This window comes from Chiloscyllium punctatum, chromosome 26 (assembly GCF_047496795.1).
Source record: "Chiloscyllium punctatum isolate Juve2018m chromosome 26, sChiPun1.3, whole genome shotgun sequence".
Classification (NCBI taxonomy): domain Eukaryota; kingdom Metazoa; phylum Chordata; class Chondrichthyes; order Orectolobiformes; family Hemiscylliidae; genus Chiloscyllium; species Chiloscyllium punctatum.
This window is the reverse complement of record NC_092764.1, coordinates 70518577-70533017: the sequence shown is the minus strand read 5'-3', so window position 1 is coordinate 70533017 and position 14441 is coordinate 70518577.

The window sequence follows — 14441 nt, the reverse complement described above, 5'->3', positions numbered from 1 at the left end:
CTTACCAAAACTGTTGATTGTCACCTATACTTCCGTTAGTCTGGGTTTGGAGCATCAGAAGTGACTTCAGACAGCAACCAGCTCCCTGCAGGCAGGACCTGGCCAAGGTCTACATTAAAGCCTAGTGAATGGGGCTGCACTTGTGCTGTGATACTAGACAGGCAATTCTGACTCTTTATCATGTCAGTGATGACATATTTCTGTTTTCTTGAATGTACAAACATAGCAGTTAGCTGTAGGAGTAGGCCATTCAGCCCAGTCTGTCCCATCATTCAATAAGATGGCTGATCTGATTGTAATCCCAAATGCAAACTCCCATCAACCCCTGATAACCTTTCACCCTCTTGCTTAGAGAATCTATCCATCTCCATCTTAAAAACATTCAGACTCTGCTTCCACCAGCTTTACAGGGATAGAGTTCTAAAGACTCTTCTGTTAGAAAAAAAAGTCTCACCTTTATCTGATGTGTGCCACCCCTGATGTTTAAACAGTGTCTCCCAGTTCACAATTCTCCTACAAAAGAAAACATCCTCTCCATATCCACTTTGTCAAGCCTTCTCAAGATCTTAAATAATTCACTTCTCACTCTTCTGAGGTCCCAGAGGTGTTCTCTGAAACGTTCCGCAAGTAGGCGGCCTGTCCCCAATGTACACCCGCAGCAACCAAACCAACCGCCCCGTGGCTGAACATTTAAACTCCCCCTCCCACTCCGCCAAGGACATGCAGGTCCTTGGCCTCCTCCATCGCCAGACCATAGTAACACGACGCCTGGAGGAAGAGCGCGTCATCTTCCGCCTAGGAATCCTCCAACCACAAGGGATGAATGCAGATTTCTCCAGCTTCCTCATTTCCCCTCCCCCCACCTTATCTCAGTCCCAACCCTCGGACTCAGCACCGACTTCTTGACCTGAAATCTTCTTCCTGACCTCTCCGCCCCCCACCCCCTCTCCGGCCTATCACCCTCACCTTGACCTCCCTCCACCTATCATATTCCCAACGCCCCTCCCCCAAGTCCCCCCTCCCTACCTTTTATCTTAGCCTGCTTGGCACACCTTCCTCATTCCTGAAGAACGGCTTATGCCCAAAATGTCGATTCTCCTGCTCCTTGGATGCTGCCTGACCTGCTGTGCTTTTCCAGCAACGCATTTTTCAGCTCTGATCTCCAACATCTGCAGTCCTCACTTTCTCCACATTGTTTAAGAAAGTTGGTAAGGAAAAGACAGGGAACTACAGACCAGTGAGCCTGATACCAATGGTGGGAAGGTTATTGGAGGGAATCCTGAGGGACAGGATGTATATGTATTTGGAAAGGCAAGGACTGATTAGAGATAGTCAACATGGCTTTGTGTGTGGGAAATCGTGTCTCACAAACTTGATTGAGTTTTTTGAAGAAGAGGATTGATGGGGGCAGAGTGGTGGACGTGAACTACATGGACTTCAGTAAAGCATTCGACAAATTTCCTCATGGTTACATGGTTAGCAAGGTTAGAAACAGGGAATACAGGGAAAACTAGCCATTTGGATACAGAACTGGCTCGAAGGTAGAAGACAGAAGTTGGTGATGGTGGAGGGTTGCTTTTCAGACTGGAGGCCTGTGACCAGTGGAGTGCCACAAGGATCGATGCTGGGTTCACTGCTTTTCATCATTTACATAAATGATTTGGATGTCAGCATAAGAGGCACAATTAGTAAGTTTGCAGATGACACCAAAATTGGAGGTGCAGTGGACAGTGAAGAGGGTTACCTCAGATTACAACCGGACCTTGATCAGATGGGCCAATGGGCTGAGGAGTAGCAGATGGAGTTTAATTTGGATAAATGTGAGGTGCTGCATTATGGAAAGACAAATCAGGGAAGGACTTACATACTTAACTGTAAGGTTCTGGGAAGTGTTGCTGAACAAAGAGACCTCAGAGTGCTGTCCCAGGTAGACAGGATAGTGAAGAAGGTGCTTGCTTTTATTGGTCAGTGTATTGACTATAGGAATTGGGAGGTCATATTGTGCCTGTACAGGACATTGATTAGGCCACTTTTGGAATACATGTCCATTTCTGGTTCCCCTGCTATAGGAAGGATGTTGTGAAACTTGAAAGGGTTCAGAAAAGATTTACAAGCATTGGAGGATTTAGGCTATAGGGAGAAGCTGAATAGGCTGGGGCAATTTTTTGTGGAACGTCAGAGACTGAGGGGTGACCTTATAAAGGTTTATAAAATGATGAGGGGCACGGATAGCCAAGTCTTTTCTTTGGGGTGGGAGAGTCCAAAACTCAACAGTATAGGTTTAGGACGAGAGGGGAAAGATTTAAAAGGGATCTAAGGAGCAACGTTTTCATGCCGAGGGTGGTGACTCTACGGAACGAGCTGCCAGAGGAAGTGGTAGAGGCTGGTACAATTACAGCATTTAAAAGGCATCTCGATGGGTATATGAATAGGAAGAGTTTAGAGGGAGCTGGGCCAAATGCTGGCAGATGGAACGAGATTAATTTAGGATGTTTGGTTAGTATGGATGAGGTGGACCGAAAGTTCTGTTTCCGTGCTATACAACTCTATAACTCTTTGTTAATTGAGTAGATATTTCCTAGTCAACCCATTTAGAGATGCTATTACACATCTCTGGCACAGTGGGACTTGAGCCCAGGCCTCCTGTCTCTGAGGAAGGGACAGTACCATAGCAGCCCCATGGTTATATGTATATTGATGAGGGATTAATTATATTCGGATGGTGGATATAGGTTGAGAACTCACTTGGAGAGGCTGTGGTGCAGTAGTGGAGTGGTGGTATCCCTGCTTTGAAACCATAAGGTCTGAGTTCAAGTCCCCCCTTAGTGTACGATGGCCATGGATGGATTTAAAATAATATAGGAGCAGAATGGAAATGTGATTGAGTGGAGATGCAGGATCTGCTGTATGGCTCTTTTAATATAAACTAGAGACTGGGGTCCAGTGCTTTTTCCTTCACTATCTGACTGTGAACTCCATGCATGATACTTCAGTAGTTAGTAAATCCACAAAAGATCCCGGTGATGATCCCCATATCGTTTTCATGGAAACAGTGCACTCCAGAATGTAGGGAACGGAAGGTCTACTAACGGAAGTGATTGTTGATGTTGAACATGAGCAAATATTGAGTGCAAACAAAATTCCCAAGAATTATGACAGAAACATTTCTTTTTGCATTCTCTGTGAGAGAGATAGTTCAGAAAGATGTGTTTCAGGTAATTGACATTTCAACTTTATAGAGAATTAGATTCCAAAGGGGTAAAAGCACATGAAAGTCAGGGGAACCAAGAAAGTTGACAGATGCAGGATGATGGATTGAATTGGCAGGTAAACGGTGGAACAATCCTGATCTTTTTACTTCAAGTCAGATGCATTGATCAGCAGCCAGACAGTTACATCAATCATTCTAAAATAAATAAGTACTCATAATTTCACAAGTGATAAACTCAGTGGGGAGTTGTGCAGCCCGACTGTCTTCCCTCCAAATCTATTTACAATTCCTGAATCCTGTCCTGCTCAAACATTAGCTACGTGATACTATGACCTGCACAATTCTGGGGTACACTTACAACTGGAATACTGTATTATGTTTCCTGTTCTGAGAATTCTCTCTGTTTGAAGGTCAAAGTGGTGAACTTAGGCGAAGGTGTGTCTGACCTTTGGACAGCTCAATACATAACTTAAAGGCGTTGTGGTCACAAAAGAGGCGGTTCAGAGGTGATTTACCAGGACACTGCCAAGGTTGGAAAATGTTATATCAGTTAGGGGTTGGTTTCTTTGGAATAGAAGAAGATAAGACCAGATATAACTGAAGTGTCTAAAATTATGAGGGGTCTAAGAGTGATAGAATCTCTTTCACTTAGCATCGAGCGTAATAACCAGAGATCATCTTTTGAAAGTAAGTAATAGGATTAGAGGGGATTTGAGGAGAAAGGGTAAGACTATCTGAAATAGTCATAAATCCTCTGCATTTCAAAAATACCCGTGTATATATTACACTACAATGGGCTAAAGAGATTCTGTCTGTGCCATAAATCTCAAGGACAACTTGATTTAACAGATTATAAGAATTGCCACATTGACTGTAACAGAAATCATGATGTGTACGTTACCCCCCCCCCCAACCCCCCGCCCCCCCCCCCCACCCATTCCCTTTATTTGCTGTTGTCTGGACATTTCACATGGTCGAGTGAATGCCCTTGGTAAGGTGGAGACAGGCCGTGTGGCTGTCAGGACTTTCTTATCTTTGTAGATATTTCCAACACCCCAGCATCATTTGGCCTTGAATAATCATTGAACAGTTCTCACTGTGCTGTTGAATGACACAGAGGAGAGCACACAGGCCTGTAGTGGGTCAGCCATTGTGCTGGGTGTGGAAATGCAGTTACTGAGCAGAGGCAGTGAGATTATCTAAGAGTGGGTATTGTGTCAGCTGCCCCTGTCTCTTTCCCAGTGAAGGAGGTGAAACTGCCCTTGAACAGACTTCAACAACATTTTCAAACAGTTCTGTTGGTTTTCTCTAGGTCCGTCCTTTTAGTTTGGGTATAACAGTCCACCTCGGGGCACCTGGGCTAGGGAAATGAAAAGTATCCAGGCTTCCTGCACATAATCCTGTAAGAACAAGAGACCATTCAGCCCCTCCAACCTGCACCACCATTCATCAACTCATGGTGGATCTATGTATTGACTTGATCTCACCACCTTTAACCCGTTTCCTCGATGGTCATAACCAACACAGCTCGGTTGGTCTCTCCAATTCTCCAGAGAGCGGTCTCTGTCTTTTCGGGGAGTGGTCTCAGGATTTTCATCACCTGTTCGTGGAAGAATTCCTTCCTAATTTTGCTCTTAAAAGTCCAATTCTAACTTGTGTGCAAGAATTTCCCCCAGAAGGGCAATCAGTCTTCAATTATTTTAATATGTTAGAGTTCTCAATCAGCTGACTCCTACTGGAAAGAGTCACCAGGAAACAACAGAATTAACACCCACAGAAGAGAAGGCAGGCAAGAGACTTTTTATGGGAGACTCTCCTTCCAAAGGGTTAATGTGACAATAAAACCTTCCTCACTTCTCCATGGTCTTGCAGATCGTCTGCTGAGGACAGAGTTCCAAAGTGTTTTGTGGGTTTTGCAGGTTCGTGATGTCCCTGCAAAACTCAGTCAAAAACTCTGTGGCGGAATGACGGGCCTGGGTGCAGCTCCTTACAAGGATACCTCTCTGAAAATGAACCTCTGCGTGTTTAAGTATTTCCTTTACTGAAGCGTGGGGATTGAGATCCACTGATCACTAATCTCAGGCAGAACAACAGCGTTAGTTTTAACTCTCCCCTGGGCTGTTAGGAAGGGAACAGCTAGAGTTCCTGGTTCTGTCCTGACCCAGTGCCCACCTACCAACCTCAGATGGTGCCTGATTGGAAAACAGGGCCCTTCTCCCCTCCCCATTCACTTCCCTGGGTACAAATTAGGGGTGAAAGTGCAATCCTCTGGTTAGTCTAGCTCACTGCCATCCAGGATTGTACAGTGTCCAAAGGAGCCAGATGTAGTTCATGGGGTTAATGAATTAAGGGGTATAGGGTGAAGTGGGAAAGGTGACTGAGTTGGATGATCAGCCATGATCATATTGAATGGCGGACCAAGCTCAAAGGGCTGAATGGCCTCCTGCTCCTGTTTTCTATGTTTTATTTATACACGGCCATGGGGAAAGTGAGAATGGTGTTTTGGTATGAGGTGTGGGAACGTGCACGGAGTGTATCAGAAAGATAGGGGAACACACAGCTGCTGGAAATTCCTTCTGGCCTTTTTGGGTACGGAATAGAGCTGAAATCTAGGCTCCACAGAGGCCGTGAGCTACGGTGGCCAACAGTGAGGTGCCTTTCCGTTTGACACTAACAGATAGAATTCCAAATAATAACCAAGGAAATGATCTTTTATTGGTCAGTGAACAAGTTCAACAATTTAAATAAAGAGGGCTAGTGGGGTGCACCAGAAGTAATGTGATATCTTGTGGCGGGAGGGGGGGACGGGGGGTGGTGGGGGAGAGGTCCCATGGTGAATGTGGAAGGCCCTGCCTGAAGGGGTCAGGGAGTATGGAAGCCCAGGCATGGTGATGGGAGTGTTGGTTACTGTAGATCCAGGTCACTGACTCCTCTGTGTTACTTCCAAGTGAATGATGATGGCAGCACACTCTACATCAATCTGTACAGTTGGAATAAAATGACTCTACCTGGAGTCCCCGGCCGGAGTTGGTTTCTCCTACTCGGGTGATCAAAACCATGCCACCAACGATGAGGTATTGTGCCCAACCTGCCTCCTCTGCTAGGCCCTGCCAGATGGTACCAGCTGTTACTGGGGGCCGAATCACCACTTGCTGGTCAGCAGCGGATAAAAATATGTTTGTAAATTACAAAACACTAAACTCTTAACATTCAGGGCTGTTTAATTCCTGGGTCCAACAATTGATATTTTACATGTGCTTGCTGTTTGAGTAACTGGTTGTGATTTTGATCGATCTGGCTCATCATCAGCCTTTACAAATCAACAGCCTCTTCCACCTCTTTGTTTTCTTCACTGAGTGACTGAGGCTTCTGCTTTTCTCTCCCCACCTTCCTCCCCTCCCCCCGGTTTCTGCCCTTTCCCCTGATGCTGCTCTTCCTGACCTTGATTTTGAGTGTATGTCGTCCCTCTACTGTGTGGCTTAATTGTAGTTAGCCACTGACTGATGTTGAAATATCTCATCTCCCTTCATGCACTAAGCCATCTTGTGATACGTGGCGAGAGTTGCCATCTAGGTGGATGTGATCTTTCTGCGATGTCCAGGCACATCTATATGACTCGTGAGCCTTGCCTGCCCCTCAGATATGATCATGGTAGGCACCTTCCTGCATGCTTTCTATAGCCCATGATTGCCTGAAAAAAATCTGTCTGACCTCTAATATACACAATGGTGGACCATCCACACAGGCAGCATGGTGGCTCAGTGGCTAACACTGCTGCCTCACAGCGCCAGGGACCTGGCTTCAATCCCAGCCTCGGGCGACGGTCTGTGTGGAGTTTGCACATTCTCCCCGTGTCTGTGTGGGTTTCCTCCCACAGTCCAAAGATGTGCACGTTAGGTGGATTGGCCATGCTAAATTGCCCATAGTGTTATAGGTGGATTAATCAGAGGGAGGTGGATTACTCTTTGGAGGGTCGGTGTGGACATGTTGGGACAAAGGGGCCTGTTTCCATACTGTAGATAATCTAATCTCAGAACCTTGAGAGAATTCCAAAGATTCACAATCCATTGAGTAAAAGAAATTTCACAGGTCAGTAGGAAATGATCACCTCCTTCATCCTTAAATTATACTCCCGGTATTCTGGACTGTACCCAGCTGGGGGAGGCAAGCAACCTCCCCATTGCCATGTGTCAATCCCAACAGAATCCTGTATGTTTACATGGAGGCTAAAATATCAACTCTTGGTCCAGTGTTCACACTGAGAAAGGGAGTGGGATTCCACTCTGCTAATCCAGTTATCAACTCGAGGCATCGAGTTACCCAGGATCAGAACTACACTGTGACAGCGTGAGATAGCTTGGGTAACCAGGCCATTGAAATGTAAAAACACTTAAAGAATTTAATCAATTGGCAAATAATATGCACAAGGAACTCCTATCTCCTGCCTGTGGATGTAGTCTGGTGACAGAACTAACCCTCTCCTATTATTCAATGCTTCAATAAATACACTTTGAAATCTCTCCTTTATCAAAGGAATCTCAGAACATCAGACACAGAAAGGTACAGAAAAACATTGCTGTGCTACTTCCAGGTGAATGATGATAGCAGTACACTCTACATCAATTGGTACAGCTGGAATAAAGCGGCCAATGTTCTGTACATAAAACATACATGGAACATTACAGCGCAGAACAGGCCCTTTGGCCCTCGATGCTGCGCCGACCTGTTAAACCATTCTAAAGCCCACCTATCCTACACTATTCCAGTATAATCCATATGTTTATCCAATGACCATTTAAATGACCTGTGAGTCCACTACTGTTGCAGGCAGTGCATTCCACACCTTTACTACTCTCTGAGTAACGAACCTACCTCTGACATCTCTACCTGGAGTCCCCGGCCGGCATTGGTTTCTCCTACTCATGATCAAAACCACGGCAACGATGATGACGATGAGGTATTGTGCCCAACCTGCCTCCTCTGCTAGGCCCTGCCAGATGGTACCAGCTGTTACTGGGGGCCGAATCACCACTTGCTGGTCAGCAGCAGTTAGAAATATGTTTGTAACTTACAAAACACTAAACTCTTAACATTCAGGGTTGTTTAGTTCCTGGGTCCAACAATTGATATTTTATATGATCGATTAATTTTGGGATTATTCACGATCACATACTCCTTAAATATCTACCCAATTTTACCTATATTTTCATCCCCCACCTGTTTTTACTTGACAGTAAATTCGATACGTTAATCAGACACTTCATGAAGCCATTTAAATTTTCCCTTTCAAAATACCCAGTGGCTCCAGATCTTATGTTAGTCTTGAATGTATTATTGGGGTTCTGTTTCTCAGCTTATTTGAGAATTTTGGATAAAACCTCTCCCAAGCCTCACCTTCACCACAATTAACAATCCCAAGGCCTTTAAGTGTTCTTCACAGCCAGGTGTCTGAAGTTAGTTAGCAGTTCAATCACACTACTTCCAGTGCCAGGATATTCTTTCTGTAACTTAACCAGAGATGTTGCATGCAGAACAATACTTGATTTTCCTTCCACTTTTGTGTTTACAGTTCCCACTGATCATCTACCATTCCTTACTGCGTCCACATGCTTCAGTGAACAATCCATTGCTCCCTTTGATTACTATGTATTGTGTCGCCAAGTTGCTTTATTTTTGTTTTGAGAATTTGCCTTTCCTAATTAAATAACATTTCTCTAACATTGCTGTGTATGCCTACACCACATGGACGACAGAGGTTAATTGGCACTTTCTGAAGGGTGATTAAAGATGAGTAACAAATACTGATCTAGTCAGAGATGCTGGTATCCCAAGGAAGAATAAAACAATTCTACTCACCTGCTCGCTTCTCCAAACTATTCATGTTTTTTTTATACTGTTTTCTCATCCTCAATATTTGGAGTTTCTGGAGTGAGATTTGAACCAAAAAGCTCCTGGCTTGGATGTGACAATGATAGCCACTGAACCATTAGCTGTTTCAGTACCTTGGTGGGTAGCAGCAGTGGGACACTGTGGTATGATAACAGAAAAGGTGACCTATTACATTTCAATTTCCATCATCTGATTATGATACTTGCCATCTTTCACTGACTAGTATGGTGTTTAAAAGAAACAAACAGTACGTTCACAGACTGAAGCAGGCTTCATGAATCCATGTGGAACAACACGTGGAATATTGGGAACGTGAAGGCCTAGTGGTATTATTGCTAGATTATTAATCTAGAGATTTAGCTAATGTTCTGGGGAGCTGGGTTTGAATTCAGCCATGGCAGTTGGCAGACCAAGAACTTGAATTCAATAAATATCTAGAATTTTAAAAATTCATTTGTGGGATGTGGGTGTCGCTGGCTGGGCCAGCATTTTTGCCCATCCCTAATTGCCCCCGAGAAAGTGGTGGTGAGCTGACTTCTTGAACTGCTGCAGTCCACCTGCTGTGAGTTGACCCACAATGCCATTAAGGAGGGAATTTGACCCAGTGACAATGAACGAATGGTGATATATTTCTACGTCAGTAGGTGAGTGGCTTGGAGGGAAATGTGCAGGGGGTGGTGTTCCCATGTATCTGCTCCTTCAAGATGAAAGTGGTCATGAGTTTGGAAGATGCAGACTTTAGTGAATTTCTGCAGTGAATCTTACAGATAGCACACACTGCTGCTACTGAACATCGACGGTGGAAGGAATGGATGTTTGTGAATGTGGTGCCAATCAAGCAGGCTGCTTTGTCCTGGATGGTATCAGCTTCTTGAGTGTTGTTGGTGCTGCACCCATCCAGGCAAGTGGGAGTATTCCATCACACTCTTGACTTACACCTTGTAGGCGGTGGATATGCTTTGGGGAGTCAGGAGGTGAGTTACTCGCTGCTGTTTTCCTTAGCCTTTGACCTGCCCCTGTAGTGACTGTCTTTATGTGGTGAGTCCAGTTGGTCAATGACATCCCCCAGGATGTTGATAGTGGGGAATTCAATTCGAATGTCAAGGGGCGATGGTTAGATTGTCTCTTATTGATGATGGTCATTGCTTGGCATTTGTGTGGTGTGGATGTTACTTGCCACTTATCAGCCCAAGCCTGGATACTATCCAGTTCTTGTAGCATTTGAACATGATCTGCGTCATTATCTGAGATGTCACAAATGGCGCTGAACATTGTGTAATCATCAGCAAACATCTCCCCTCTGACTTTATGAAAGAGGGAAGGTCAATTAAGAAATTAATGATGACCACAAACCGCTGCTAATTGTCAGAAAAACCTATCTGGTTCATAAACATCCTTCTGGGAAAGAAATCTGCCTTCCTCACCTGGTCTGGCCTACCTGGTACTCCAGACCCAGAGCAATGGGGTCAACTACTAACTACCCTGAAATGGCCTAACAAACCACTCATTCACCACCACCTTCTCAAGAGCAATTAGGATGAGAAATAAATGCTGATCCAGCCAGTGTCTGCTCTGAAATTATCATTTTTATCAAAAGACGTTGAATTCTGGCAACTGAGTCAGCACCAAGCAATGTACATTTCCTGCTTTAATTCACACTTATACAGTAATTTCAGACCTTGGGAGATGAACAGCTTGCCTGCCAGTTAGTAACTTTGAAACAAATTAAGCTAGGCTCAGGAATATACACTGAATTATATTTCAGGAGCTGATCTTGAGCTGCAGCTCGGAAAGAAGGAAAAATGAATTGGAAACAAGAATTGTTGAGGATAATTAACTATTTAATGTATTAATTAAATAATTATCAATAATTAAACAACTGTGGTCTCAAGTTAAAATATGATTCTTGCACCTCAAGGAATCTAAGTCTTTTAAATGGCAGAGCCTTAATTCTTCCTGTCTGTGACCATTCTCCCTTTGAAACGAATTTTCCATGTTTGTCTGTGGGTTTTGATGTCATGTTTTATAGAGTCATAGAGTCCTTTGGCGTGGGCAAAGGCCCTTTGGCCCAATCTGATCCATGCCAACCAACATGTCCACCCACACTAACCTCATTGCCCTGCACTTGGCCCATATCCTTCTAATCCATTCCAATCCATGTACTTGTCCAAATGCCTTTTAAATGTTGTTCATGTACCCGCCTCAACCACTTCCGCTGGCAGCTCAATCCACATGGGCACCACCCTCTGTGTAAAAACATTGTGCCCCAGGTTCCCTTTTATTCTTTCCCCTCTAACCTTAAACTGATGCCCTCTCATTCTCGGTTCCCCAACCCTGGGAAAAAGACTAAGACCCTATCCATGTCTCTCACGATCTTATACACGTTATAATATTGATTATCTGAGATTAAAATGCTAAGATGTGATATTCATACTTTCAAAACGCAGGATAAAATAACTTGTGAAAAACTAAAAACCTTGTCCTTGGAAGGGATAGCTGGGCACTTAGAGGTGGAGTTACAACCGAAAAAACAATTGCAAAATGGGTGCAGAAATATCTAGAATTAGAAACTGAGGAGAGTAAGATAGAGAAATTAAAACTGGAGCAGAAATTACATTTATAATTCCAACTGAGAAAAAGGAGGCAAAGATCATCCAGAAAAGTGAAAAAAGGGAAAAAGAGAAAAGGAGAAATGGAATTAAATGGAACATCTGTTGTGAAGAAGAGTCACTGGAACTGAGATGTTAAATCTTGTTTCTCTTTCTACATTGCTGCCAGACCTGATGATTTTTTTCCAGCAATTTCTGTTATTAGATTAGATTCCCTACAGTGTGGAAACAGGCCCTTCGGCCCAAGAAGTCCACACCGCCCCTCCAAAGAGTAACCCACCCAAACCCATTCCCCTACCTTATATTTACCTCTGACTAATGCAGCTAACACTGTTGACAATTTAGCATGGCCAATTTACCTGACCTGCACATCTTTGGAATGTGGGAGGAAACCGGAGCACCCAGAGGAAACCCACACAGACACGGGGAGAATGTGCAAACTCCACACAGACAGGTGGGAATCGAACCCAGGTCCCTGGCGCTGTGGGGCAGCAGTACTAACCACTGAGCCATGGTGCCACCCATTTCAAATTTCCAGCATTTTTAATTTTGCAATAAGGACATAAAAAGGCTGCTGCAATGAGATATAGACAGGTTAAGTGAGAGGGCAATGGGATGGGAGATGGAGTATGAGAGAAAGGGTGAAGTTATTCATTTTGGTTAGTAGAATAGAAAACAGAATATTTTGTAAAACGTGTGCAACTTGTAAATGTGGATGATCAGACAGAGCTGGGTGAGCTCATAGAAGGAACTCTGAAAGTTGACACGCAAACATAGCAAGTAATTAGTAAGGTAAATGGTATGTTGTTGGGGATACTGTGTGGGCATTGGTGTACAAGAGTAAAGAATCTTGCTACAATTGCATAGCACTTTGGTGAAATCAGACCTGGGGTACTGTATGCAGTTTTGGTGTCCATAGTTAAGGAAGGGTATACTTGCTTGGAGGCTGGACAACAAATTTCACTAAAGTGATCCCTGGGATGAAGGGCTGACCTATATTACCTTTGTGTCTTTATTTGGAGTTTAGAAGAATTTTTATATGTGTCCATGCGATGTGGGCATCACTGGCTGAACCAACATTTATTAAGTGCCTTTCTCGGGCCATTTCAGGGGGACGTTAGAAGTTAACCCAACTGCTGCAGATCTGGAATCACATTTAGGCCACACCAGGTTAAGAACAGTGGACTTCCTTCCCTCAAGGAAATTTATGAACCTGAGATGAAGAAACATTTCTTCACTCAAAGGGTTGGGAATTTATTGAGTTCTCAATCTCTGACAATTGTGAATCTATCATTGAATATTCTTAAAACTGAGAGAGACAGAACTTTGGTCTCTCAGGGAATTGAGGGATATACAGAATGGGTTGAGAAGTGGAGTTAAAACCCAAAATCTGCCATGACTGTACTGCACGATGGAGTAGCCCCATGGGGGCTGTTTGGTACTCTCCAGCTCCAGGGATAAGCTTGGACCGAAGGGTCTGTTTCCATGCTGTCTGACTCTATTTAACTTTCCTGCAGTTTCCTCATTCCCCAATATAATTTTCCCTCTCTCCGCCTCTGTGGTATCCATACTTACTTTCCCGAACCACCTCCCTTTTTACACACTTGTGAAAGCTCTTACAATTCATGTTTATATTTCTTGCTGGCTTACTCTCATATTACTTTCCCCTCTTAAAACGTCTCTTGGTTATGTGTTGCTGACTATTTAAAAGCCCTTCCAATCTTCAGTCTTTCTACTCTCTTTGACAACGATGTTCTCCTAATACTGCTCCTAACCTCTCCAGTTAGCCATGATTGTAATAACTTTCCAGCAGAATTTAAATTCCTCAGCAGAACACCAATTCTTTGAGGAGTGAGTTATTTCTTTTAATTTCTTAGCTACGATCATTTATTACAGGTTTCCTATCTACTTTAGTCAGCCCACTTCACATATCTGCCCAGTTGGTTTTGATCTTAAGATCCTCATTTCTATTTTAACACTGCTTCAAAACTTAAATTTCATTACAGTATAATCACATCTTCCCAGAGATATCTTTTGATTACTAACTGATATGTGTCATAGTACAAAATGGTTGACTGTTGAATGGGTAATTTGACATATTGTCTTTAATATTACATTCATACTTATGAAATCATACCTTACAGCGAATGTCCTGTCCTGTCTGCAAGACAGACCCACTAGAAATGACGGCATACAGTAAGGAGGGAGTTATCTCAGGAGCCCTCAACATTAACTTTGGAACTCGGTGAAGTGCAAAGGCACCATGTCAAACAAAGACAAAAAAAACCTCCTGCCAAATACCATAAACCATTGTTCCAACTAGGAATAGGTGGTAAATGCAGACCTAGCCGGTGACACACACATCACAAAAACAAATAAATAATTTGTGAATTTGAACTGTTTCAGAACACCTTGAGTTGGGCTACATTTGGGCAAATGCAGTTTCCATGGGAAACTATATGGGGGCTCAGTGGTTAGCACTGCTGCCTCACGGTGCCAGGGACCCAAGTTCAATTCCCGCCTCAGGTGACTGTCTGTGTGGAGTTTGTGCATTCTCCCCGTGTCTGCGTGGGTTTCCTCCAGGTGCTCCAGTTTCCTCCCATTGTCCAAACATGTGAAGGTGAGGTAGATTGGCCATGCTGAATTGCCCAGAGAGTCTGGGGATGTGCAGGCCAGGTGGATTAGCTAGAGTAAATGTAGAGGGATGGGTCTGGGTAGGATGTCCTTCGGAG